Source organism: Vicugna pacos, chromosome 11 (assembly GCF_048564905.1).
Source record: "Vicugna pacos chromosome 11, VicPac4, whole genome shotgun sequence".
Lineage (NCBI taxonomy): Eukaryota > Metazoa > Chordata > Mammalia > Artiodactyla > Camelidae > Vicugna > Vicugna pacos.
The window spans coordinates 23703038-23727598 of record NC_132997.1 but is presented as its reverse complement, the minus strand read 5'-3'; the positions used below and the strand labels follow the sequence as shown (position 1 = coordinate 23727598).

Below are 24561 nucleotides of genomic sequence, written 5' to 3'. Positions count from 1 at the left end.
TGCTGTGGGCTAAATTATGGTTCCCCGAAGGGGTCCATGTCTAATCACTTCTATGACAACGTGTGAGTGTTACCTTGTATGGCAAAAGGGAGTTTGCAGAAGTAACTAAGTTAAAAATCTTGAGATAAATTTATCATAAATTTTCTGGGTTTACTTAATATAAAAGGAGGGACACAGGAACTGAGTCAGAGACCATGAGATGGTAGGAGCAGAGACTAATGTGATGCAGTTTGAAGATGGAAGAAGGGGCCAACTGCAAGGATGACAGGCATCCTCTGGAAGCCAGAAAGGGAAAGGGAACAGAGTCTCCTGTGAGGCCTCAAAAGGAATCAGCCCTGCTGACACCTTGACTGACATCAGACTACTGACCTGCAAAACATTTCTGTAATAAATTTGAGATATTTTAAGCTAGTAAATAGTAATTTGTAATTTAATGATACAGTTTGTAATTTGTAATACTTTATAATAATTTGTCGTAACAGCCAGAGAAAATGAACACACTTATATTTTGTTGAGAATTTGGGTGTGTATCCTGGGGGTGTTTGTCAGAAATTTTCTTTTTTGAGCTGTCATTGTCAGGTTTTGGTGTTACATTATGCTGGCCTCATAAAATAAGTTGGGACATAATCACTTTGCTTCTACTTGCTGGAACAGATTTTGTGGCATTCATATTATTCTTTATAAATGTTTGTGGTTTTCAAGGAATTTACCCACTTCATGTTTCTTCTGCCTGCGTTTGTGTGTGTGTGTGTGTGTTTGTATAATTTTTTTTGAAGTGTAGTCGGTTTACAATGTTGTGTCAATTTCTGGTGTGCAGCTTAATGCTTTAGTCATAAATGAACATACATATATTTGCTTTCATATTCTTTTTCATTAAAGGTTACTGCAAGATGTTGAATATATTTCCCCGTGCTATACAGTATAAACCTGTTGCTTATCTATTTTATGTATTGTAGTTAGTATCTGCAAATCTCAGACTTTCAATTTACCCGTTCCCTCTCCCTTCCCCTCTGATAACGATAGTTTGATCGCTCTGTCTGTGAGTCTGTTTCTGTTTTGCAGATAAGTCCATTTGCTTCTTCTCCTTTAGATTCCACACTTAAGTGATATCATATGGTATTTATATTTCACTTTCTGGCTAATTTCACTTAGAATGCCCATCTCCAAATTACCTATGTGTTGCAAATGGCATTATTTTATTCTTGTTTATGCCTTGAGTTGTATTCCACTGTGTAAATGTACCACAACTTATTTATCCAGTCATTGTCGTTGGACATTTAGGTGTTTCTATGTCTTGGCTATTGTAAGTAGTACTGCTGTGAACATTGGGGTGCATGTATCTTTTCAGTTAGAGTTTTCTCTGGATATATGCACAAGAAGGGATTGCTGGATCATCGGGTAAGTCTTTTTAGTTGTTTGAGGAAACTCCGTACTGTTTTCCATAATGGCTGCACCAAACTTCATTCCCACCAACAGTGTAGGGGGGGTCCCATATAGAAGAACTGTTTCATACGCAAATACAAATCTGTTGACACCAGTCCACACATAAGTCCAGCCACGGGTGGGAAGGGAACAAATAGTAATTGTGGGGCGCCTTTGCAGACTCGTTAGTCCCTAAGGCCACAGCAAGATGGGTCGTCCTCCCTCAGCTGGACAAGATGCTCCCACACAGAAATCCCACAAATCCCACAGCGATGCTGACTGTCGTTCACAGGCACCCGTGAACTTCCTCTCAGCCCATTCCCCTTGTGTCCTTGGGATTAAGAGGGAGCTTCCTCCACCACTCCCCACGTTGCAATAATCCCAGGAGGCTAAAAGAGGCTCCCTCTACAATGGTGCAGAGAGGCAAAAAGCCCTGTATCTCAGGCCAGGTCTTCCCCTCTGGTCAGGACACGCAGACAGGAAACCCTGGCCTGTCGTCTGGCCACCTCAGAGAAGCAGACTGAAGCTCCCCAAGGCCAAGGGCTGCCTGCAGGCTCCATTCTAGAGAGCTGGTTCGTGTCCAGAGGGCTGAAAGGCATGGAAATAGCTCTCCATCCCTACTTTGCTGAGGGGTGCAGATGATGATGGGATGCCCCACAGGCCCGTGGCCAATCAGGCTCGAGGGAAAATGACAATGCAGGGGCCCCTGGGGAAAGAGAGAGCTGCAGGCTCCCAGGAGCAGTCTGAGGACCCTGTGTCAATGCAGAGGAAGTCTAGTCAGCCCCCTGTGGATCCGTAGCTCCTGGGACCTTCTCAGCCTCCTTCTCAGGACACCTCTCTGTAGAGCAGTGCAGACACGAATAAGACTACAGTGGTCTGAGGTCATTTCCAAACAAAATTATCATTATTCATATTTTACATACATCACCCCAAGGTGCTGCTCCCACCCACAGCCACCCAGGCCCTCCTCCCCAGCCTCTAACTCCCCACCACCCCACCCCTAACCTGGCCCTGATGGCCCCCCCATCCTTCCCTGTCCTTCCTCCCTGCCCCCCACTTCAGCTGGGGTCAGCACTGAATGAGGAGGAGCCCCTAAGGTCTCCTGGGGACCCCCTGGTGGCTGGCAGTGGAGGGCTGGCCCACTGTTCCCTGCTGGCTGCAGTGCCTCTTTCTCCTCTTCCTCCTCCTCCTCCCTGCGACATACAGGTCACACCTTGTCTGTTTTGCCTGTGAGGAGCGAGCCAGCCCCAGAGTCAAGGCAGGCCCCCCAGATCCCGAGGTCAGGCCTGGGCAGGGACAGCTTCCCAGCAGACACTGGGCCTCCACTAGAGGCCGCTTCCTCGACTTGACAGCTGGTGGAGGTGCTGGGCTGAGGCCAGTTCTCTGAGAGAAGGGGGCCTGGGGAGCCCCCAGCCTCCAGGGCAGACACATCTCAAGGGCCCTGGGGCAGAGCTCTGGGACATCCCCCAGGGTCACAGGCTGGACTGAGAGGCCAAGAGGAAGGCCAGGCTGTGGAGCTCCTCCTTGTGCTCACTGGACCCACCCCCTGGCCCTGGGGCCTCCCTAGCAGGAGACGTCTCTCTGAGAACTGAGGCATCACTGGGTCCCAGGCTCCGTGCAGTGCGCTTTTGAGCCTGGGGAGGCGAGAGGGGCTGTCCAGCCTGAAATGGAGGGAAACCGTGATGTCCTGGAGAGAGAATAAAGCCTTTGGTCCTGAACAGGCCACTGTCTGCTCAGTAGTGCCTTAGAAGTTCCTCAAAATCAATGTCTGGTGGGCTGTCTTTATCACTGACCCCTAGCTGGGGGCCTTGGTCATGTATCTGGCATCTTGGCCAACATTAGACTCACGAGTGATTGAGTCCAAATGGGGTGCACTGTGACTGGTGGGTGCCCGCACACCCAACTCCTCCTTCAGGTCCAGGAATCGTTTCTGCACCAGCTGGTAGGAAGTAGGTGGAAAGTGACTGGCCCCGCATACATGGGTGAGGGGAGAAGCAGGGCTGGGTAGGGGGATGATGGCATTGGGGAGGAAGAGAGGGAATGTTGCCAGGACTCCAGTCAAAGTACAGATACTAAAGCACTCCTGCTGTCCTCCTGTGCCTAATTCCCAGCTGTGTGTCCTTCCTTTCCCTCTGGGCCCCCATCCTCTCCTTCCTATGGTCCTGCATCGCACCCAGTCCCTAGCAGGCCCTCCACAAGGACAGGCCTTCCAGCCACGGAGGGATGAACAGAGCCATGTGGGCCTCCTGTTCTGTGGTCCCATCCCTCCCCTGGCTGACCTGGGTCCTTGCCTCCCTTGGTTACATGGGTGTCCCTTGCCTTCCCTCTTCTACCTGGGGTCCATCCCTCCCTTCTCTGGCTCACCTCTTCAAGGGTGAGTCCTGCCTCCTGTTCCAACTCCTCAGCTAGGGCCAAGAAGTCCAGATGTGGTTCTGTGGAAAGCAATTCTGCCAGGAATTGAGGATGAATGACTGCCTCTACCTAAGAAGGAAGGAAGAGGCTGTGAGTATCCTTGGCCTGGAGTAACTTGTGAGTCATGAATACCTGGAGGGAAAGTGAAAAACAGACCCACCCCATTGTCCTCCACAAGGTAGCCTGTTTTAAACCACCAAGGCAGTCATCTAGACAGAGAGAGAGAGAGAGCGAGCAAGCAAGTGAGAGCACTCAGGGATAAGGATCAGAACTTAAGTCCCAAGGGCCCGGGCAGAAACCCAGTCCTGGGTGCTAAGAGTCCCAGTCCCTGGAATCTTGCAGCCCCCAGGCTCCAGGCCCAGCCCACCTTGGTGACGCAGGCTTCCTGGGAGCTCAGCTTGTCAGTGTAGCTCAGGAGATGTGGGTCCATGTAGGTCCCGTTCTCTTCCTGCTTCAGTTCATTTCTGTCCTCTTGGAATTCTGCATCTAGCTCCCCAGTGGCTGAGGGGACAGTCCCCACCAGCCCCTCCATGGTGTCCACATGCTCTTTCACAGCCTCAGGGGGATTCTCCTTAGGTGCCATGGTCTCCCAGGGACACTGGGATCTGTGTGGCTTCCTGGGCACACACACTGGGGCAGAGCGCGAGGAGGAAAATAAAGGTGAGAGGCTCCTGCATCCAGCTTCTGACCACGCAGCGCACATGCTGGTTCAGACAGTGTTTGAACAACATGGACGTGGGTGTGGTTTGAGTCAAGGCCAACTGTATCTTCACCCACAGTGATGGGAAATGAAGAGGGAGAGGTAAGGGGGAGCTTCTAAGAGAGTCACATGTGAGGAAGTGTAAAACCTCTAATTTTCCAAGAGTCTCCCCATCCAGCCCGCTTCTCAGGCAGGCTGTATGTGATGTCCTTAGACAGGGAGGCGGGAGTTTTGTAACTGACCAAATCAGTACCCCAGGGTGACAAAGTGCAGCTGAGACCCCTCAATGGCTGTTGAGGTTGAAAGACCAATGACCCCCTTGAGGGAAAAGGACTGATGTGGGGACAGTGGCCATCCCTAAGCCACTGTTACCTTTGTGTTCAGCTCCAGTGGGCATGTGGGTACCTGGTTGAGGGCCCACTTTTAGGGCTGTGGGCCCCCAAGATTCCGGCTTTGGTGGGGCTGGAGGAGGCAGGCCCTGCACCCCCTTCATCCACTGCACCTGCTGAGTCTGCATCTCCTCCTTTGCCTCAAACTCCATGAACCTGAAGGGTAAGGGAGGCACAGGCCATGCTGAGAAAAAGGACTGGGCTCTGGAGCCCACCAAGGGAGCAGAGACAGAGGCATCAGAAGACATTGTGGTGGGGCAGTCAATGTCTATGGGGTACTGTCCCCAGCGGGGAACTGCTTCTGGAGCAAATAGCAGATCTGGGGACACCACCTCCCCAGCACCGAATGGTGTTCAATAGCATACACCCAGGTCACTGAATTGAAATGGGCCTGCGTGGAAGGCGTAGACAGGAGACCAGGAAGGAGTCACATGGACCGTACTGAGAGCACTACCTGGATGTGACATCTTGTGTGACGGTGACTCCTGGGAGAACGGAAGCCCTGGAGGGCAGGGCTGTTGTCTGCTAGATGCATTAAATTATGGTTGTTCCTAGGAAAGCAACTGTCCCTAGTGGACCTTCCTATTTGAGGAATGAATGAGCCCAATCAGCCCCATCACACAGATCTGAGTGGACCTGGGGCCCCACTTCTCCCTCCCAGGGGTCCCTGCTCTCACTCTCCTAGGACAGGGACCAGTATTGGACCACAAGTCCCTTTTGAAATGGGAAAACAGTTCCACCCAAGGCCAAAGTCCCAGTGACCCAGGAGGCAGAGGCTTCCTCATGGGCAGGAGGACAATGACCAATTAGCCCAAACACATCCCTTCCAGCTGATGTTTTCAGGGGCCAGGGCCCCAGAAAGCACTTTCCATGAAGGGCCCCCTCTGTTCATACCCTCCTAGGGCCTGATCCTCTCTTGACCCCAGTGTGCAGAAGGGCAAACTGAGGCTCAGAGAGGTAGAGTGACAATCCCACATGTGACTGCTAGTAAGTGGCTGAGTCACCAATGTCCCATGAGAACAGAGTGCTCACCTTTGGAACAGAAGGTCCAGCACCTGCTGGGCGGTGGTGAAATCTCTATAGTTGCCCAGGAATGTGTGCATGTAGGACAGGTTGCTGCCCTGGACGGCAGTTACCAGAGTCACCACCAGCTTCTCTAGCCTGTGTCACTGGAGGCTCCACACCCTGTAGGTCTCATCCCTGCTCCCTGATGGTCCAGCTCCCCTCTGGGGTGGAAAGAGGAGAGACATGAGGCAGAGGCAGCACCGGGGACCCCCAGGGGTTTGAGGCTAGAGCTCAGGCCAAATGGTTAAGCCTAAAGTTCTTGTGCCAGAGGTGGAAGAGGGAAGCCCTGAGCAGATTCAAGGTTCTCAGCATCACCAGTACAAGGGGCGGAGGGCGATGATTAAATGCCTTAGTGTCTCCGTCATTGTGTCAGCACAGCAGTGACTGCACCTTCCTGATAAACTACCTCACCCCTGTGACTGCTGTCACAACATCTCATTCTAGAGATGAGAACACAGAGGCTGATCCCAGGGTGGGAGGGACCAGGGTCCTCAGGCCAACGTGGACACGTGGGGATGGAGGAGAAACAGGATGGTCTGTAGAAAAATGCAGAAGCTTCCTTGGCTTAACATGAACTGGGATTCTGTCAAAGTCTCTCAGATTCTGGCTCGTATGTGGGCACTGACTTTGCATCTGGCCAAGGCAGGGCCTGGGCTGTGAGGGTGGGTGGGAGAGATGGGGCATCAGATTCCTTTGCCAGCAGGTCTCTAAGAGGGAGCCCAGGGGAGGAGCAGGGCAGCTCTAGGACCCGGGCTTCCTGGGTGTGGACTCTCCTCACTCACACTCACCCTGAGCCCGTCCTGGGCTCTGTTGGTGTCGTGGGGCACCTGCCCTTCCTGCAGGGAGGTGGCATGGGGTAGTCTATGGACCAGGTCCTGTGAGGAGTCCTGCAGACACAGTGCCCAGCAGCCAGGCAGAAACCTCAGAGCCCTGTCTGGTTGTCCTGACTGGTTCTCAGACCCATAAGACAGCTCCAGTCTCGACACGCACACACCACTCTGCACAGACCTCCATCAGGGAAAAGAAAGCTGACAACCTGAGGGCCTTGGATTCCCACTGGAACAGAGAAGAGGCCCCTCAGGAGTCCTCTTTCCCCCCTGCCAACCCTGTCCTCAGGTGTGGCCATGACAGGACCACCAGGTTACCACATGTTCAATGACTGGTTCCTGCTCAGAGGGGGCACTTCCCCTCAAGTCCCCCTTCCCCCACATGGAGATGAGGGAAGTGGGCCTGCCCAGGGAGAGCTCCTAGAGGAGGCTGGTCCCAGATTGGCCTGCTCCAGGCTGCCCGGTGTTACCTTAAGTGACTGCATAATAGACCGGAGGTGTTGGGGTTGAGGGTTCAACCAACGCATATGGCCTCTCAGAAACCTCTCACTCCAGGGTTTCCTGGAGGAGAAGCCCCGAGAGTTCACGAAACAGAAAGAACATGTTTCTCTGTGAATTGTCTCCAGCCAAGTGAGCTGGCTCAGGGGCTGTCCTTAGAATGTGGGTGCCTGGTAACCAGGTTCTAATTCTGTTGGGGTCTGTTATCAAGGAAGTGACATCACTTCCTGGGGTCCACTTCCTTGACCCCCCTCCTCAGACAACACCTCCACACACAGCCCTCTTGGCTGCTGCCTGCTCACCCCCTTCTCCACACAGACCCACCTCTTCCACAGTTACAGCAGCCGTGCCCTCTCCATGGCTCCTGGGGAGGCTCTGCGTGCAGCTGCGAGGAGACGACCTGGCTTCCAGACTGAACTCCTCATTGTTACCTGTTCTACATCTTGTATTTATCCTGCTGTTTCTCCAGGACGGTCTCCCCATCTGCACAGTGGGGCTGATTCTAGTCGTACTTCTGAGACGTCTCAGGTGCATGTGGGATAAGACCTGAGAAGTGTGGGGGTGGTGTCGCTCGTAGATGATGCCTCCAACCTCATGATTTTTTGTCTTATAACCAAGCTCACATCTGTTCCTCTCCTGATCCCGCCCCACAGTCCTTATTTAATGTCACTGTGCACGTGTGTCTGTGTGTTTGTGTTTTTGTGTGTGTGCTTGTGCACACGTGTAAGCCAGTGCTCACTCTATGTGTGGCCAGCAGAAAACTGCCCCCACGTGGGAGGGTTGGGCAAGAGCTTCCTGACATCTGAGGATTTCTAATTTCCAAAGCAAACCTGATGAAAGGGGTTCAAGCCTTGGCCAGCAGGTCAGAGCCCCGTGACCCCAGGCCATTCAGGCAGCAGGGGCTGGAGCTGGGATCACAGACTCACACAGTCTGGTTCCACTGTCCACACTCAGCACCACAGTGCTGGGGGCAGGGATACTGTCCCCTTCATGGACACACAGCCTGGCAGGGTCATCTCTGGGTGGACACACAGTGGTCCAGGGACAGGTGGGCAGTTGAAGTGTTGCTGTCACCAGAGAGATCTGACAGTGTCATTTGGTGCTGCCTCTATGTTCCTGTCCTCACATGCCTCTCCCCAAGTTCCAACCCCAGTATAAACAGTCACCTTCCCCAGGAACAACAGGAGTTTTATCCGCTGCAGTAAGAAGACCCTCAGTCTCAGTGGAAATTCCCTGGTAATCAGTTTCTCCCAGTGATTTCATGAGGAAAGTGTATTAGATTTGATCTAATCTCCTAAGTGTCTAAGGTTCAGTTGGCCCCAAGCTGCCTTCTGAAACTCTCTTCCCACCCATTCCCCTGTCCATGCAGCAGCTTCATCTCCCCACTGCTCAAACCAGAACCTGGGGCTCTGTCAGCTCCTCCCCTGTCCCTGGGTCCCAACACCTCTCTGTATCTCTCCCCTCCCTGTCCAGGCCGCCACTGACACTGTCTTGGATTCATGCTCTTTGCTTCCCTTTCTCACTCCCTCTGACCCAAGGAGCAGATGTTTAAAAGACAAATCTGTTCCTGTCACTCTGCTAACACACAGAAATCTCTCAGAGGCATTTTAGGGAAAAGCCCCAATCCTGGACAAGTCGTCAGAAGCATCCCCAGGAGGTAGCACCTTCGTCCTTTGGGTTTACACAGTGCTAAAACGCTGTGATACCCAGACAGAGTAAATCAATCAAAATTTCATTTCATTGCCACATAAAAGAAGAGGTTTATAGTCGAGAAAAACTGCTCATGGAAATGGTTGTGTCCATGAACCGGGTGATCTGATTCATTAGGGGTTGTGTCTAGCTGGATGCCTGAGTGTGGGGAAGGAGTTATCTTCCAGGTGAGCCAGGGCTCCAGGCAGATGCAGGTCCCCTAATCCCTGCATCTTGGGAAAATGGGGGTTCAGCTCTGAGAGGCCACAGGCCAGTCTGTACCTGACATAGGATGGGATGAGTTGGGAAGGGCTGAGCCTCTTATTTCACAGAGTGTCTGGAGTCTCCACTTTGTAGCTCTTAGCTCAGTAGGAATGGTGACACTTGGGTATCCCATCACCAAAGTGGAGCAGATGTGTCGGGTCCAGTGAGACCTGGTGCTGCACCTCACTTGTGGACACCTGCAGCCCCATCCCTCATGAGGGCAGAAGACATACAACTGGCACAGGGTATGGTGTGAAGTCAGGGTGGGTAAGCCTCCTGTGAGCTTCCTGGTGGCCAAGGGGACAAGGGCTTCACCCTTCAGTCTCTATTCAGAATCAGTGGCCCTCTGGCTAACCTCTGATGCCCACTGAAGACATAATGGTTGACATGTCTCTGGCTGCCCAGGGCCACCCTAGACCCCTGCTCTGTAGAGACATGTCTGAAAAGTAGTGAGCTGGCCTCAGCATTCTCCCACCAGGACCCTTCTGGCAAATTCCATCCTGGCCCCTCCACCAACTCCTCCTTCACATCTTGCTGCCCTCCCCTCTGTGTTTCTATGTGTGCTTCTAACTCCACACTTTACCTTCTGTTGTTTTCTCAGTTTGGGATGTGCGCTTTCTTCCTTGACTCAGCTCATGGGCTCATCTCAGCCGATGTGGAGCCCACTGCAGGGACCTGCTGCAGCAGATGGCAGGGGCGGGAAGGCCTCTGGGCAGTGGTGGGAAGGACAGGAGGCCTCTGTGCTGCTCCACATTCTGGGTGTAGAGCCTTGGCAGTGACTGATCAGGGTGTGAAGACCCAAGTTTTTGTCTGGAGAAAGATAGCCTGGGGTTTGGTTCCCTGCTACTTGTCCTTCCTGGGGGGATTGGGAGCTCCCTCAAGTGCAAAATGGCCAGAGTTGCAGGGCCCAGGAGCCAGGGAAAGGAGAAGCCTCCTCAGGCCTTGTAGTGGGGAAGCAGGGATCCCTGCATGCAACCTGGGAAGGGCCTGGGCTGGCCTTTGGACTCCGGAGAGATTGATAAGGGAGAGGTTTTCAAACTTTAGAGTCTCAGCAGCGGAACACTTTCCTTGAAGACAATGGACTTAGAGCACAGAAGTTCAAGCCTGAGGGAAGTGGGGTGGGGCTAGATCCCTGGAAGCCAGGACTTCCTCTGAGGAACACCCTGGATCCAGGCTGGGGGACACACACACCTGGAGGACCACTGCTCTAGAAGGAAGTTGGGACACAGGCTGCCCCAGGAGGCCTGGGACTGAGATGACAGCTCAGGTTCTTCCTGGTAACTGAACGCTCCTTCTTTTTGCTCGCCTTTGGTATTTGGTAATGGCTCTCTGCAAACTCCTGCCTGCCTTTTCTGCCCTTCAGAGGAGCCTGTGGAAAGGATGGACCTTGCTGGACTCCATGGAGCCAAAGGGAGCCCTGGATGTCAGCATGAGAGCCACAGGTGGGCTTGAGCTGGCATTTGGTCCTGACACCTACTATGTCAGGGAGGCCTGGGTCCAGGGACCAGATCTCTGAGGTTCTAGATTGCTTTTTGCAGAGGAGGCAATTTCTCACGCATGTGACATTTCAGATTATCCTGGTTTTAAGCACACTGCACACTAAATGGGCCCGTTTCCTGCCCATAGAATGGGGATAAAGAGAGGCCCCTGCCCTGCAGACAGGAGGTGCTCCTGTTAGGGAGGATACGCTGTGTGATTTCCTTCCTCCTCACTGGCCTGTGGGGCGTGGCTCCAACAAATGGAAGCCTCTTCAGCTGGGCTGCCAGACATGGGTCCCTGCACTGTGCCACTAGTGTTGCCAAGTCCAAACTCACTCTGCTAGCCACACGACAGGCCAATAAATTGGGAGATGAGATATTGGGGCAAGGAATAGCGGCTTTATCTAGAAAGCCGACAGAGTTAGAGGATGGCAGAGCAATGTCTTGGAGAACCATCCTGCTCTAGTCAGTATACAGGCTCCTTTTATACAAAAAAAAAACACCCCCAAAAACAAAGGGGGTGTGGTTGGTTGTTGCAAACTTCTTGCTGCAGGCATTGTTTGTTCTTGCAGCTGTCCACGTGGGCCAGGTCATGGTGTCCCTGTAAACTTCCAACAAAAACAAAGGTTTTTCCTCTATTTTGCAACTTACTATCTCCACATGAGTGCAGAGGGGCTAACATCCTTAACCCTCAGAGCCCCGAGAATAGGCTGAGTCCTGAGAATAGGCTCTCCTGTCTGTTTCAGGCTAAAGGCAACATTGATTCACAAAAGGTGCAGAGCTGGCAAGACCGAGCCTGGAAAACAGGGCACAGTGGTTAAAACTAAACGAACAGATCCAATATAGATTCAGATTTGTTCTCCTCTGTTACATTGGCAATGAAGTTGAAAGAGTGCCTGGGGAGGCGGGGTGTGGCCAGGGGGTTGGGCCTACCAGTGGGTCCTGCCTTGGAGGCTGCCACAAGGCTGGTGCCTGGAGGGCACCTTCAGTTTCACTTGCCCAGCCCCCAAGGTGGAGAAAATCAAAGGCTAAATGAATAGAAGCCTCAAATAATGGAATGAGGGCTGCTAAAGATTGCTGGCCTGGGAAATTGAAAAGTAAAAACCCATGAGGCTAACCAGAGTAAAAATAAAGTAAAAAGTACAGTGGTATAAAAGAAAATGAAATCAAATAAACATATGCTAAGAAACAGTAAAAATGAGATGAAAGAGGTTGGGAGGAAGGGGTAAGGAAGTCGAGTAGAGATGGACAGTTAAGGTACAACAGAAGACCAAAGGCAGTGACTGAGGGAAAGCATGAAATAAGGAATGAATACATGTTTTTGTTGTTGTTGGATTGTCTTTTTTTCTTTTAAAGAAAAACCCAGTGGGTTGAGAGAGAAAAATAGCAGTGGGATTTTCTGAGCTCAGATTCTGGCAGATGCAGGTTATTTGGAGCCACTGGGCAGAGCCCAGCTTGGAACTGAAGATACAGGGCATAGAGCTTGGCTCTTTGTAAGATGCTGACCCTGCCCTGGGGGAGGTTGATCCCAGTACTGGGGTTGGCTTCCTCCTTGTGTTCTCAGGGGCACTGGTCTTCTGTGCCAAAGCCTGCAGAGAATCCCCCAAGCTGGGTCTTGCTCTCTCTTGCAAGTGGTCACCTTCATGCAGGTCTAGCCTGAATTAGCTTAGAAATCCTGGGTCAGGGCTCTATGCTGGGGAGGGAGGGAGGAAGGCAGTCTTTCATGGTACAGTATCTTGTCTGGTTTGGGGGCTTGCTTAAAGGAGCAAATTTGAGGTGGGGATTGGGCAGTGGTGGTTCTACGTGCAGCAGACAGTGCCCCAGGGAATATGCCAGGGCCGCAGGCTCCTGGGAAGGTCAGGATTCCAGCTGGTGCTCCCTCAGTCCAGTTATTGGCTGAGATGAGAAACGAGATGACAGAGAAAGGAGAGGTCTGCTTTATAGGATGACAAAACTTTAAGTGACGATGATTGTGGTTTCCTAGCGGGCCACCATGTTTTCTTTCCCTTGGCATTTCATCTGCAGGTTTGGTGGCAAACTACAGGCTTGCAGTAGTGTTCCCATTAAGGCTCCTGATGGGCTCAGGGTATCGCTTTGCACCTCCTTTCCCAAGTGGGAAATGGGGATACCATCTCCTAGTAAGATGTAGGTGCTGAGCACAGTGCCTGCCTATGGTAAATATTGAATAAATTTAGCTAGAATTGGTATAACTAAAAAGGATCACCTGTGTTGGCTAAAGTCTGTTCAAATGAAGGATTTATTGACCCACTTTTAATTTCTGTGACTACATCTTTGTTTAGTGAGGAGCAAACAGAGGATTGAGTCCTGGGTCTGCCAGCATCTCACCTGGTGTCTTGGGCAAGTTACTCCTCTGAGCCTCAGTTTTCCCCTCTGTGAAATGGATTTATATTGTATGACCCAGAGATTGCTAATCTCTCTTCTCCAGCCAGGTTTAGAGTTGGGGTGAACTTGTTCATCAGGTTGAGTTGCTTCCGCAGGAGTCTGCTTTAGGGGAGCCAGCTTTTGCAGTCCTTGAGGTTATCAGCTCTTAAAGGGACGGGGCTGGCCAGGATCAATAAGTCTTAAAGATTTGATGAGCCTGATAAAGCCCCAATAATAGCCAATGTCCTTGGAAACTGGTAATCCCAACTTCAGGTGGCAGACAGGATTCAAAGAGTCTTGCCTAGAGGTACGGGGCATAGTGCCCCAGTCATCTCTGGGGCTGCCTCCCAGCTCTAGGAGAAATGGGACCTGTGCAGAGTGCCCCTCCTGGCTAGTGAAGGGCTCCCCAGGCCATTCCAGTCCAGCAGGGAAAACTGGCTTGGCTTGGGAGTGCAGGAGGATGAGCATTAGGAGCTGAGCATCTTGGGATGGGGAAGGACCCCACACTGTGGGAGATGGAGAGGAAGGGGATACTCTGGCCAAGAGCTTCCAGGGGAAAGCCAGCCTGAGTCATAGCCCTCAGGTCACAAACTAGAGGGACCTCATCATCCAAACTAGAAACTGACAGAAGCCTTCTCAAAACTGTCTCCTCAAAATTTCTTAGTATTTGGAAGGGGGCCTTGAGATTGGCCTCACTGCAGTCATGCTACCTCTGCCTAGCATAACATCAACAAAACCTTCTGACTGGGTTAGAATTATCACATGCCTACTTTACTACCATACTGCAGGGGTCCAAACAAGTGTTTGTGGAATCCCTGACCCTGTGGCTCTTACTCTCAAGTTTGAGCCCCTAGAGGGTGAATATACTGCCACGCTTCTGAGGTGGAGACAGTCCCCATAGGAACCAAACTGTTATATAATAAAATCCATCCTTTATTTATCCTGTGTCTGCAGCTGTTCAGCCAGTACATGGTAGAATTTCCAGGGAATGAGAAGGGAGACATGGAGAGTTTGTAGAGCCTGAGTGGAGCATGTTTTACAATTCAAGGCCAAGATGGATTTCTTGAGGAAGTGCCTTTGTGTGATCACCACACTCAGCTGGACAGCTCGGCCTCCTGCATATCTGGTCAGTTTTCTGTTTCTGCCCATTGGCTCTTCATCCTGAAAGTCACCTTGCCAGTCCATGTGGCTCCCTACTGTTTCTCTGAGCCAGCTTCTCCTCTCCCCTAGGCTGCCCCTGCCCAACCGAGTCAGTCCCATCAGCTACTGTAAGGGCTGCCTCACTGCTCTCCAAGCCTGCACTGGCCCCTCTCCACGGCCTCCTCCCCCATCTTTCCAAGGTAAAATTTGCCAGTGACTTCTATGGCAGGCAGCACGGGGACACACACACACACACACACAGACACACGGACACACACAGACACATGGACACACACAGACACACACACACACACTTTGTTTTGCTCTTGCTTTGGCTGGCTAACTAGCATTCAATGCCTGAAAGCCTCACTTCCTTCTCCTTTGGTAACCCTCACTCAGCCTTTAGAGCTGTCACCTCTTCCAGGCAGCCATCCTCTGGCTCTTCCTCCCAGGCTAGATCACAGCCCAGGACGTGCCTGTGTATACCTGGCACTTGTGGTCCTTGCCACATCTTTTAATAATCTGTTTAACTGTCTGCCTCTCCTGTGAGTGGGGAGTTCTAGGAAAGCATCTCTGAATCTCTCATGCCCAGCACCTGATCCTGATCAAGGTAGAGGCCTTGGGGTCAGGCCAACGACAGGGCTAAGGGGTGCTCCTGGGTGCCCAGGAGTGGACCCTGGTAGGAGGCTCTGCCAGGTGCTTCCAGATCAAACTTCCATGGAATCTTGGTCTGGGAACACTCAGCTGTCTCCCCCAAATCTTGGGTGTGCCATGTGGAGCCCAGTCTGTCTGAAACTTGGTGGGGGGTGGGGCGGTGGGGAATGGTGGCTACCCTTCAGGCTTGCCACCTCCTCCCAGGCTGGGGCCCAAATAGCTTACCTCTACGTCTGGTGGTGGTGCCTGGCCAGAAGCATTCACCTCCGGTGTAGAGAGCCCCGCTCTCCACTGGCTCAGAGAAAGGAACTCCCAACCCCAGCTCACGTGTCAAAGGCTCCGTGCAGGGTTGGAGTCTGAGCAGGCCAGCCCCTTGGAAAGCTCCTCACCTCCAGGCGCTGAGGTGAGGGATGCGCTGGTTTCTCGCCATGAATTGGGCTTCAGAGTCCGAGCATCCTGCCTGACTCGCTGCTGAGCCCCGAGTTGTAGGGCAGGGGATGGGCACCTGCCAAGGTCCCAGGGGCCATCTAGGGTCCAGCCATGGCCATAGCTCTGCTCCAGAAGTTTGGCCACCAGCGGGTCCCCTTGCATCATGGTGCCTGGCTCAGCGTCCCTCCCCATCTTTCTACTGGCTATCCTTGGCCTGGCTCCATGAGGGTCTCTGCCTGGGACGGGGGTCGTGGCGTGAGGCACTGAATGTCTGAGGTCGGTGGACACCAGTGGGTTCCGGAAACCCCTGAGGGCAGTGCGAGTCCTACACTTCTTCATTTTCACGTCTGGCAAACAGGGGGCGCAAGGCCCCGGGCCTCCAAGTCTCTGCACATCGCAGCCCCAGTGGTTCCCCCCACCATCCTGGCGTCTGAGCATCCCCCAGGCTGGGAGTGAGGAGCACCTGGCGCCCTCTCCAAGCTGCACGGGGCAAGGCTGAGACTCCGCAGTCACCTAGTCAAGAGGAGGGTGGAGGGGAGGGAGGCGGGCAGGGAGGGGAACAGGAGCGGACCCGAGGGTGGGTGGGTGGGCTTCCTCTGCGTTTGCTCCTTGCAGGGGCCCAGACACACTGTGAGCCATGAGCCGCTGTGTGGGCCCGGCTGCCACAGGCACCACCAGATTCAGAGCAGGGGCCTGATGGCACTGGGCTGGGCTGGGGCAGGCAGGCCGGGGAAAATGCACCTGGCTCAGCTCCCAGGGACTGCACCCGGACTGGCGCCTCCCTGCTCCACGCTGCCCTCAGCCTCGCCCTGCCCTGGGCAGATGAGCCGTGTGCCCAGGGGACATGGAAACACTGACACTGTGACTTCTCCGCTGGATATGCCAATGCGTGTCGGTGCAGGTCGACTCTTCCACCTCGGTAGGTGCGGTGGGCAGCAGGACAGAGGCTGAGCAGGGGGCCCCAGCGGTGTGGGGGGCACGTGGCGTGCAAACTTGGCTGTTCCCTGAGCTGAGGGGCTTGGGGGTGGTGATCCCTAGAAGGGCCAGGCCGCGCCGCCCTGCGGGGGAGATGTGCATGGGCAGCTCCTTGCTCCTGAGGGCTCCCACTTCTCCCCGTTTCCAGTACCCCCGTGGGGCCTTGTGGCCTCTGTGGACACTTAGGGCCTAAGCTGTGGGGAGCCCCAGGCTAGAGGCATATCTAGACCCTGGCTGGGCCTCAGGCAGGGTAGCGCTAGCCTTTACTCTCAGGTGAGAGCAGCGGGAATCGGGGCAGAAAGGGCCCTGGTCTCACCAGGTTGGCAGGGCAGGATCAAAGAGGCCCAACCTGAACTGTGGGTGAATGTGGGTGGGTGGGTGTTGTCAGCATGTGTGGCTGTGTATGTGCCTGGCACCATGTTGATGTCACTGTAAGAGAGCATCCTAGCTTGTGTTGGTGTGTGCATGACTGTCAGCCTGTTAGAGTGAACACAGTGTCTGCCTGTTTCCCTGGTGTGTGTGTCTATGTGTCTCTCATTGTGGGTGTGGGAGTGTGTGTGTATCTGATTGTGGCGATGGCAGCCCAATCCTGGACAGCCCTAGAGTTTCCCAAGGCCCAGGTGTTGGGGGCTGGCAGATGGCCTGGGGAATGAGAGCCAGGGGAGAAGCCTGGGCAGTGGTGTGTTGGGGGAGTGTGTGTGTGCAAGATGAGCAGGATGCGACCAATGGAGGGAGAACCAGGAGAGGAAAGATGAGACAGAGGAGAGGAGGAGGAGGCCTGTGGATGGGGAGTGTGTGGGACTTGGTAGCAGCATAGGGAAATCCCAGAAAGTTGGGCAAGTTTGGGGGACTGACAGGTTGCTTTTGGGGAGCTCCTCGACAGTAGCCTTTATAGCAGTTGGGAAAGACCAAGGAGCCCAGAGAAATGGGGATTGGGAGGTGTCAGAAGGCAGGAATGATGGGCCAGGCCAGGCAGGGGTATGAGGGGTGGTGAGGGACTAGGCCTGGGCTTGGTGCGCTGCAATCCCCAGGCAGAGACCCGAACCAAGCCAGCTTCCCAGTGGTGGGTGGTGATGTCCGTGGGGCTTGGGTCTGGAGGTCAGCGTTGCAGCTCTGGCTATAGCGTGGAAGGGGACCTCCCTCCTCCTGCCCAAACCCCAGCCCGGGGATCATAGGGCCCAGCCCTGGGACTGTGATGACCCTCAGGGCCTGGAGAGGAGGGAGGACTCCAGAGCTGTCCAGGCTGCAGAGCCAGGCTCTGGCAAGTCTGACTGCTCTCAGGTGCAAGTGCACAGAGTTGGCCAAGGCAAGAATGCAAAGTCCAGCTGGAGGTCACCCTGGAGGAGCTGTTCACGGTTTAAGAATGGCCCCTTCTGGGCTCCTCAGCCTTCCTGTGTCAGGAGGCAAGGAGTCTAGGAACTTTCTCCAATCCCCCCTTCCAGAGACCCCCAATGTACTTGGAAGAAGAAAAAGCAGGGAGGGATGGAGAGCAGGAGGCAGAGCCCAGGCAGCCAGGCTGGGACTGAGCTGCCTGTCATCAGTCACCAAAAGCCCTGCATAAAGAAGCCCCTGGCACAGGAAAGCCCCTGCAGACCTGCTTGCTCTGCTCTAGGCCAGCAGGGCAGACGGAAGTCATCGATCCATTTTGGGGATAGGGGCCGGGGCCATTGGCCTGCGGGGAAATATTCTGGCTCCTGGGATGATATTCCTATGACCATGTCAGGGCCTTTAGGTGCTGCCTGAGGTCATGCCAGCTTGACTCCATTCTGTGGGGCATGGCTCATACATGAGGTGGCTTGGTTTTGAGAGACTTGTGTGACCTGGTGGCCGCATGTGCCATGTGCATGTGTAACTCATGTCAAGTGTGTTGGCCTATGGGGGCGGGTGTATTTCTGTGCTGGTGGACCAAGGAGAGCCTTAATCTCTCCTATCGGGCTGGAACTCCAGCCCAGAACTCCCACCACCTGGCAACCTTCAGTCCTGCGAGCACCTAAAGGCCAAGGGTAGGGGGTGAGGTGGGGAAGGAGAGCCCCTCTCTAGGCCTGGTGTTAACCCCTCCTCTCCTCAAGGTGCCATCTTCCAGGAGAATGTGCCCAAGGATGACAGGGCATTTCCAGCTGGCTGCACCAGACCTGAGCCTCAGTGATGACATCCTGCAGACCTAGAAGATCACCTGCTCTGTCAAGGTCATCGAGGTCAACAACCCTTTTCTGGCCCTGTGGGAAGGTGAGTGGCCGGCCCCTGTGCCCAGGGCTAACAGGGGTGGGGCCTGCCAGGCGGCACAGCACTGGAGACCAGCGGGGTTGTTACCATCTGGGCAGCGCAGGGACCCCTGTGTCCCTGGGCAGTCACCGTGCTACACAAGGTGCGGCTCCCTTCCTGACCCACCAAAGCCATGGCACTGGGAGTGCTCTGCCCTGCAGGACTGGAGTGGAGAGCTTGTGAGCAGGTGGGCTCGGCTCCTTGCGGGCCATGTCACAGGCATGTGAGGCTTGTTTCCAGCTCTGTGGGCCAGTCTGTGTGCCCAGCGCTGGTGGCATAGGCGTGTGTAGCTCAGGGCCCTCTTTTTGTTGTGTTTGTGGGTGGGTGTGTCTGTGCGCTGGGTGTCTGGGGTGGTGCCCCTCCCCCTGACCTAGGTGGGCTGGTGTCTTCTTCGCTGCCTACGGAGGAGCCTCTGGCACCCAAGCCCGTAGTCTCTCCTCTGAGGAGCACAAGCCTGGAGGCACAGCATTTCACGGCCCCTCTGTGCCTTGGCCTGCCTTTCTCGGCTGCCCTTCTCTGGTTTTGGAGGAGCTGCGCTCTTGCCATCCCTGCCTGGCCAGAGGTGGGCGCTGTTGGACCAGGAAAGGAATGGAGTTGGGCCAGGCCAGGCTTGGAGGTGGGGGGTGGGAAGAAGAGCAGGGAAGCAGGTTGATATTGATGAAGTGACTCACAGGGTTGCTGCCTGCAGCCACCTGTGAGGGCGGGGCTCTGGGAACCCGTGGCCGCCGCTGCGCGGAACTGCAGTCTTGCTGCAGCCTTACACTTCTGAGTGTGCATCGCAGACAGAACCCAGCCAGCCTGGCCCAGCCCCTGAACAGCTGGCTGTAGAGCCCATAACTTGCTCTATTTGGTGGGCAGGGGTCAGGCAGAGCCAGTTTCAAATCCCAGCTCTGTGACTGATCTGCTGTGTGATCTTAAAAGGTCACTTTCCCTGTCCAAGCCCCAGTTTCAGTGTCTGTGAAGTGGGGCTACCTCAGTGTTGTGGCGGTGGATATTGAGAGATGATGTACACACAGCAGGAAGGAGGCTGTTGGCAAGCAGCCAACTTTGGGGAGCCCAGCAGCGGTGTGCTGAGCCCTGTGCTGTAGTTAAGGGTTTGGGCGGTGACACATTGAACCCTAAGTGGGCCTTGTTTCTCTTTATGTCCTGGCTACTATCTGCTCTGTTCTCCTGTTCCCTGGACAAGAATACATGACACCCCTTGGTCTCTGGGCCCTGCCTGGTTCTACCAACCCCCAGGTCAGGGCAGAGACATGGACCCCACTGGCTAGACACCATCCTCTCCAGCCCCTTGGCTAGAGCTCTTGGCTCAGTCTGTCCGTGTGCCAGCCCTGACGTGGCCTGAGCCCCTGCAGGCTTGGCCCGGGCCTGGCCTGGCAGGTGGTCTCCGTGCTCTCTTTTCCGTACGCAGCCCTCCTGCTTGGTGCAAAGGCAGAGGCATTAGGCCTTGCCTTAGCTCTGCTCCTGGCCTGGGGCTGGGGGGTTTTTCCATCCTTTTGTCTGAGTATCCAGAGGCCTAGGAGGAAGGGTGGGGCCACACTCTGGGCCCTTGTCTGGGTTCTGGGCCCGAAGCTCTGAGACAGGAACTCGGCACTGGGCTGGGCTCCCGGGGCTTGTCACAGTGGTGCCCATCTTGGGAGGCCGGTGACAGGAGCTGAGGGGCCCTGACTTGGTTCTGCCCCAGGGGTCCTGGCTGCCTTCCCTGTCATGGCTGCAGACATCATGTGCTCCTCCCCCTCAGTCCTGGGTGGTTGCAGGACCCCTGCCCTCACTGGCCTCTTCCTCCCTCCCTCCCAGGCTCTGACTGAGGGGGTTGGCCTCCCACTGCCTCAGGGCCCACATGTGTGGGGTGAGATCCCTGCAGCTCCGAGGGCCCTTACACTGGGGTACAGTGGCCTGAGGCTGTCTCCACCCCACAGCCCTTTAGACGTTTAAAGACAGCCACTGTGCCCTCAGACTTTTTCAGGCTTCACATCCTGCAGCCTGAATATTTCTCATTCGGTTGTCTTTTGGAATTGTTCATTTTGTCCTTGCCCCTCTGAATGCACAGCATCCCTGATGTCTCTTGATAGGGGACTTAATTTGCTGACCTCAGCTTTCCTGCCTCTAAGATGGGGACAGTGGTCCCTCCCTTAACAGGTTGTTTCCAGGACCAAATGAGGTAAGGACAGTGGAGAACTTAGCTGGTGCCTGGCACTAATCAGTAAAAGCCCCTGGATGGGTAACAGGGCAGATGGACACATGGGACCTCTGTTCTCTGAGACCCCCTCAAGCTTGGGGTCATGCTCAGAGCCACTCGGGGTCCCATGGCATGTGGGGCTTGTTGCATTTATAGCTGCCCAACCCTGCCACCTCATGCCGGCCTTTCCCTCCTGGTCAGCTTCTGGATTTGAAGGTCTCTCCTGGCAAGAAATGATAGGAGCTGATGGCACAGCCTCTCCCAGGCAGGGGCCACTTCCACGGGGGATGCTGAGGCCCAGCACAAAGGCTACAGTCACACCGAGGGGTTTCCCATGCTCACCATCTGGAGCGGGGAATAGTTTTGGGGGACTCATTTCTGGAAGGTGTTTCCCCTCCTGAGCTGTTCTGTCAGGGGTCAGGGCCACGGGTCTGTCCGTCCCCTCTGAGATGTGCCTGTGGGGCTGGTAGTGGCTGGCGAGGGAAGGGAGGTTACCCAGGGGAAGCAGATGCTCACCCTGGGCTCCGGGTGCTGGCCTTGGAGGCTGTGTGATGTGATTGCTGTCTGGTTGTTGGGTATGAGCAAGGAACTGGGTTTCTAGTCTTCTGTTTTTAATCGAATTATAGCTGGTTTACAGTGTTGTGTTGGTTTATTTGGTGCAGCATAGTGATTCAGTTATGCATCTACAGGTGTTCTTTCTAGTTATAGGTTATTACCAGTTAGTGAGTACAGCTCCCCGTGCTCTACAGCAGGACCTTGTTGTCTGTCTGGTCTGTAGGTATAGTTTGTGTCTGCTCATCCCACACCCAATTTATCCCTCCCCTCTGCTTTCCCCCTGGTAACCATAAGTTTGTTTTCTGTGTCTGTGAGTCTCTTTCTGTTTTGTAACGATGTTCATTTTCATCTGGGTTTCTGTTGTCTCCCACCTGGGAATCCTCTGGCGGGCTTGGGAGACCCCCTCCCTGGCCTCATTCTCCACATGTGTGAAATGGGGATGATGACTTGGGGAAGGGAAGGGGGAGGGGGAGAGAGGAGCAACTGGAGGTGTGGGGCCTGTGAGCCTGGCTGCTCGAGCTGCCGACCCCCTTACCCCCACACCCCTGCCGCAGGTGGTGAGCGGTGCCCATTTGCAAGGAAGTGGCTACCAACCCTCCTGCGCTGGCCTCTGAGGAAGCAGGAATTAGAACGCTCCTGGTGAGCCAGGGCTAAAGGGGCTTTGAAGCTCTGTGTTGTTAGTGATGGAGTCCTCATCAGGAGCCACCTGGGGAGCACAGATCGGGGGTCCAGCTGTGTCAGGCTGCTTAGCTCCTGGAACTTCATTAAAGGGAGGACAGCGGGTCTGTTACGAGTATCAGCTCCCACTGAGCAATGCTGGTGAGTGCTCCAGGGAAGCTTCTAGATGGCGGGGTGCAGCCGGGCAGGGACTGTGTGCCAGCTCTGCTCCAGCCTTGCCTCTGGGGCATTCTTTAGGAAGCCCTCCCTGGCTGCTCTGTCCCTGAGGGGGCTGGGGCCTTCGCTCTGTGGCCACGCCATCCTGCCCATCTCCCCACATGTCATAGGGGTCACCTGTGGGGTCTGGGAGTGCAGGCACCATTTGTTCTGCCTCTCACAACTCCCAGCAATGCAGGAGCAGAGCAAGTGTTTGTTGTGTGGCCGTGTGAGTGTACCTATGGCATGTACACGTGTGGGCCTGCAAACACACAGGAGTGTTGTCTGTGTGCCCTAGTGAGCTCCCAGGCATAACACCTGCAGATGGGCTGAGACTCTGGTGGTGGGTGGGTCCAAGGCTCGTCTGCTTGGAGAGCTCCTTCCTGTCAGGACCCAACTTCCGTGACAAGGAGGCAGAGCTACGGTGCCCTGGGTGATGTGGAGTTTCTGCTTCACATGTCTGAGAGGAAGCTGTTGCCCCATGTGTGCTTGTGAAACTGCTAAGTTGGACCACCTGAGAATACCACCCCCCAGCCTCACGTCAGGGAATCCTGCCGAGGGTCTGAAGTCACTCTCTGTGTTAGTTATATTAGTCATGTGGGTGTCAGGAACACCTGTACCGGCCTAAGCAGATAGGGCATGGCTGGATCCAGGGGCCCAAATGGTATCCTTGGGACATTGCCTCCTTTTCCACACCCTGTCCCTGCCTACCTGGGGGTGGGCCTCCCTCCCAGGCAGCCTTACCCATTCAGAGCCCCCAGGCTGTTGCAGGCACATGTCTAATCAGCCCAGCCCCCTGGTCCTGCCCCACGGGAAGAGGGAGACTGTTTAACAAGAGCCTCCCAAGTGTCCTAGGATTGCTGCTCATGGGCCCGGCGTGGAGACAGTCTCCTCGCAGACCAGTCCTGGTGCCAGGGGAGTGGGATGCCAGTCCCTGAGCTGAGAGTGAAAGGGGCAGAATGGATGTGGGTGGTGTCATCTGAAGAAGAGAAAGGAGGCTGGGTTCACACAACATGAGCTTGCCCTCCGCCTTCTCTTTGCTGCCCCCTGGAGGTGAGAGCAGCTGTGCTGCATGGGGCTTCTCGGCCCACTGGGTGCCCTGGGGATCGGGGTTGGACTGGAGGCTGTGCAGCCACACTGGTGACCAGACCTTTCTGCACAGTGGATTCCAGACCTCAGACTTTGAGGACTTGAAAGCTCTCTGGGGGCGGGCAGCATTAGAAAGGAAAGAGCCAGGCTTTGAGCTCTGTTCTGTGCCCATGTGGTCAGGGAGGAGACCAGATGAGGCTGGGCAGTGCGGGAAGGCTTTTGTGGGGAGAGACACTTGCACTGGCCCAAAGGTCATGAGGCTTTGAGTAAAAGATATGAGTGTTTCAGGCTCACAGGAAAGATTGAGCTGAGCTGGGCAGTGAGGGAAGGGTGGGGACCAGCCTGGTGGGGCAAGGGCTGGGAGGGGTAAAGAAGGGAGAGGATCCTGGGTCTGAGCCCCTCCCCCCAGGTGTCCTGAGGGTCCCTGGGAATGTGATGTGACCGGGACCTCTCTTCACACCCTGAAGTCCTGAAGGGAGGAGGACCTGATGGCCAGGAGGTGGAGCACACTGCTCTGTGGCCTCCTCCAGGTCCTGGGGTGTCTGTGGTCCTTCCCCTCAGTGTGTGTGATGTCACCATCTTATTTCCAGGAGAGGAGTGGGGCAGTGGGTCTTGGCCTTATACACCGTGCCCCCACTTTATATGTAGCCACAACCCATAACCTTGGCTCCAGACTCAGCCGTTCCCACCTGGGAGGATCTTTCCTATCCCCACACCCTGTTGTGGGCAGGGCTGTCTTCTGCCTTAGGGATGGCTCATTTGTGGTCACCCCTGAGAGCTCACCTAGGTTCCAAGGGAGGGGGAGAAATCCCAGGTAGGCAGCGAGAGTCCTGGCTTTGCCCCATACCCCAGGCCAGCTCTGCTCCTCCTTCTGTCTGATGGGGACTCTGCCCCAGGCTACCGTGGACCCTGGGGGGCTGGACTGACCATGGCAGAATTAGGAGGGCAGGAGTGAGCTGCCTTATTGACAAGGGCTCCCACATCCTCCTGGGCAGGTTCTGTCCTGCTCTGAATAGAAATCCTCCACACATGAGACAGAGCTCTCTCGGGCTCTTCCTGATCTCGTTGAGAAGTCTCCTGACATACTGGGTAGAAGATCTAAAGATCAGTAGGTGGCTGGATGCTCAGAGAGGTTTATCTCTGCCACAGGGTGGTTAGGCCCCAAGAGTGTGGACCTGGGATCAGGCCCCTACCCCACTGCCCTCCAAACTCAGGCTTAGGCAGAAGTGATGCTTCACAGCTCTGCCAGCCACCAGCAGTTCTTACTCAGTCGGTTATG

The 24561-nt window shown here is 54.7% G+C and overlaps 1 pseudogene; it reads left to right on the top strand.

Annotated features, from left to right (window-relative positions):
* LOC140699214 (zinc finger protein 532-like) overlaps positions 1–24561 on the top strand; it is a 51872-nt pseudogene that overhangs the window by 7034 nt on the left and 20277 nt on the right.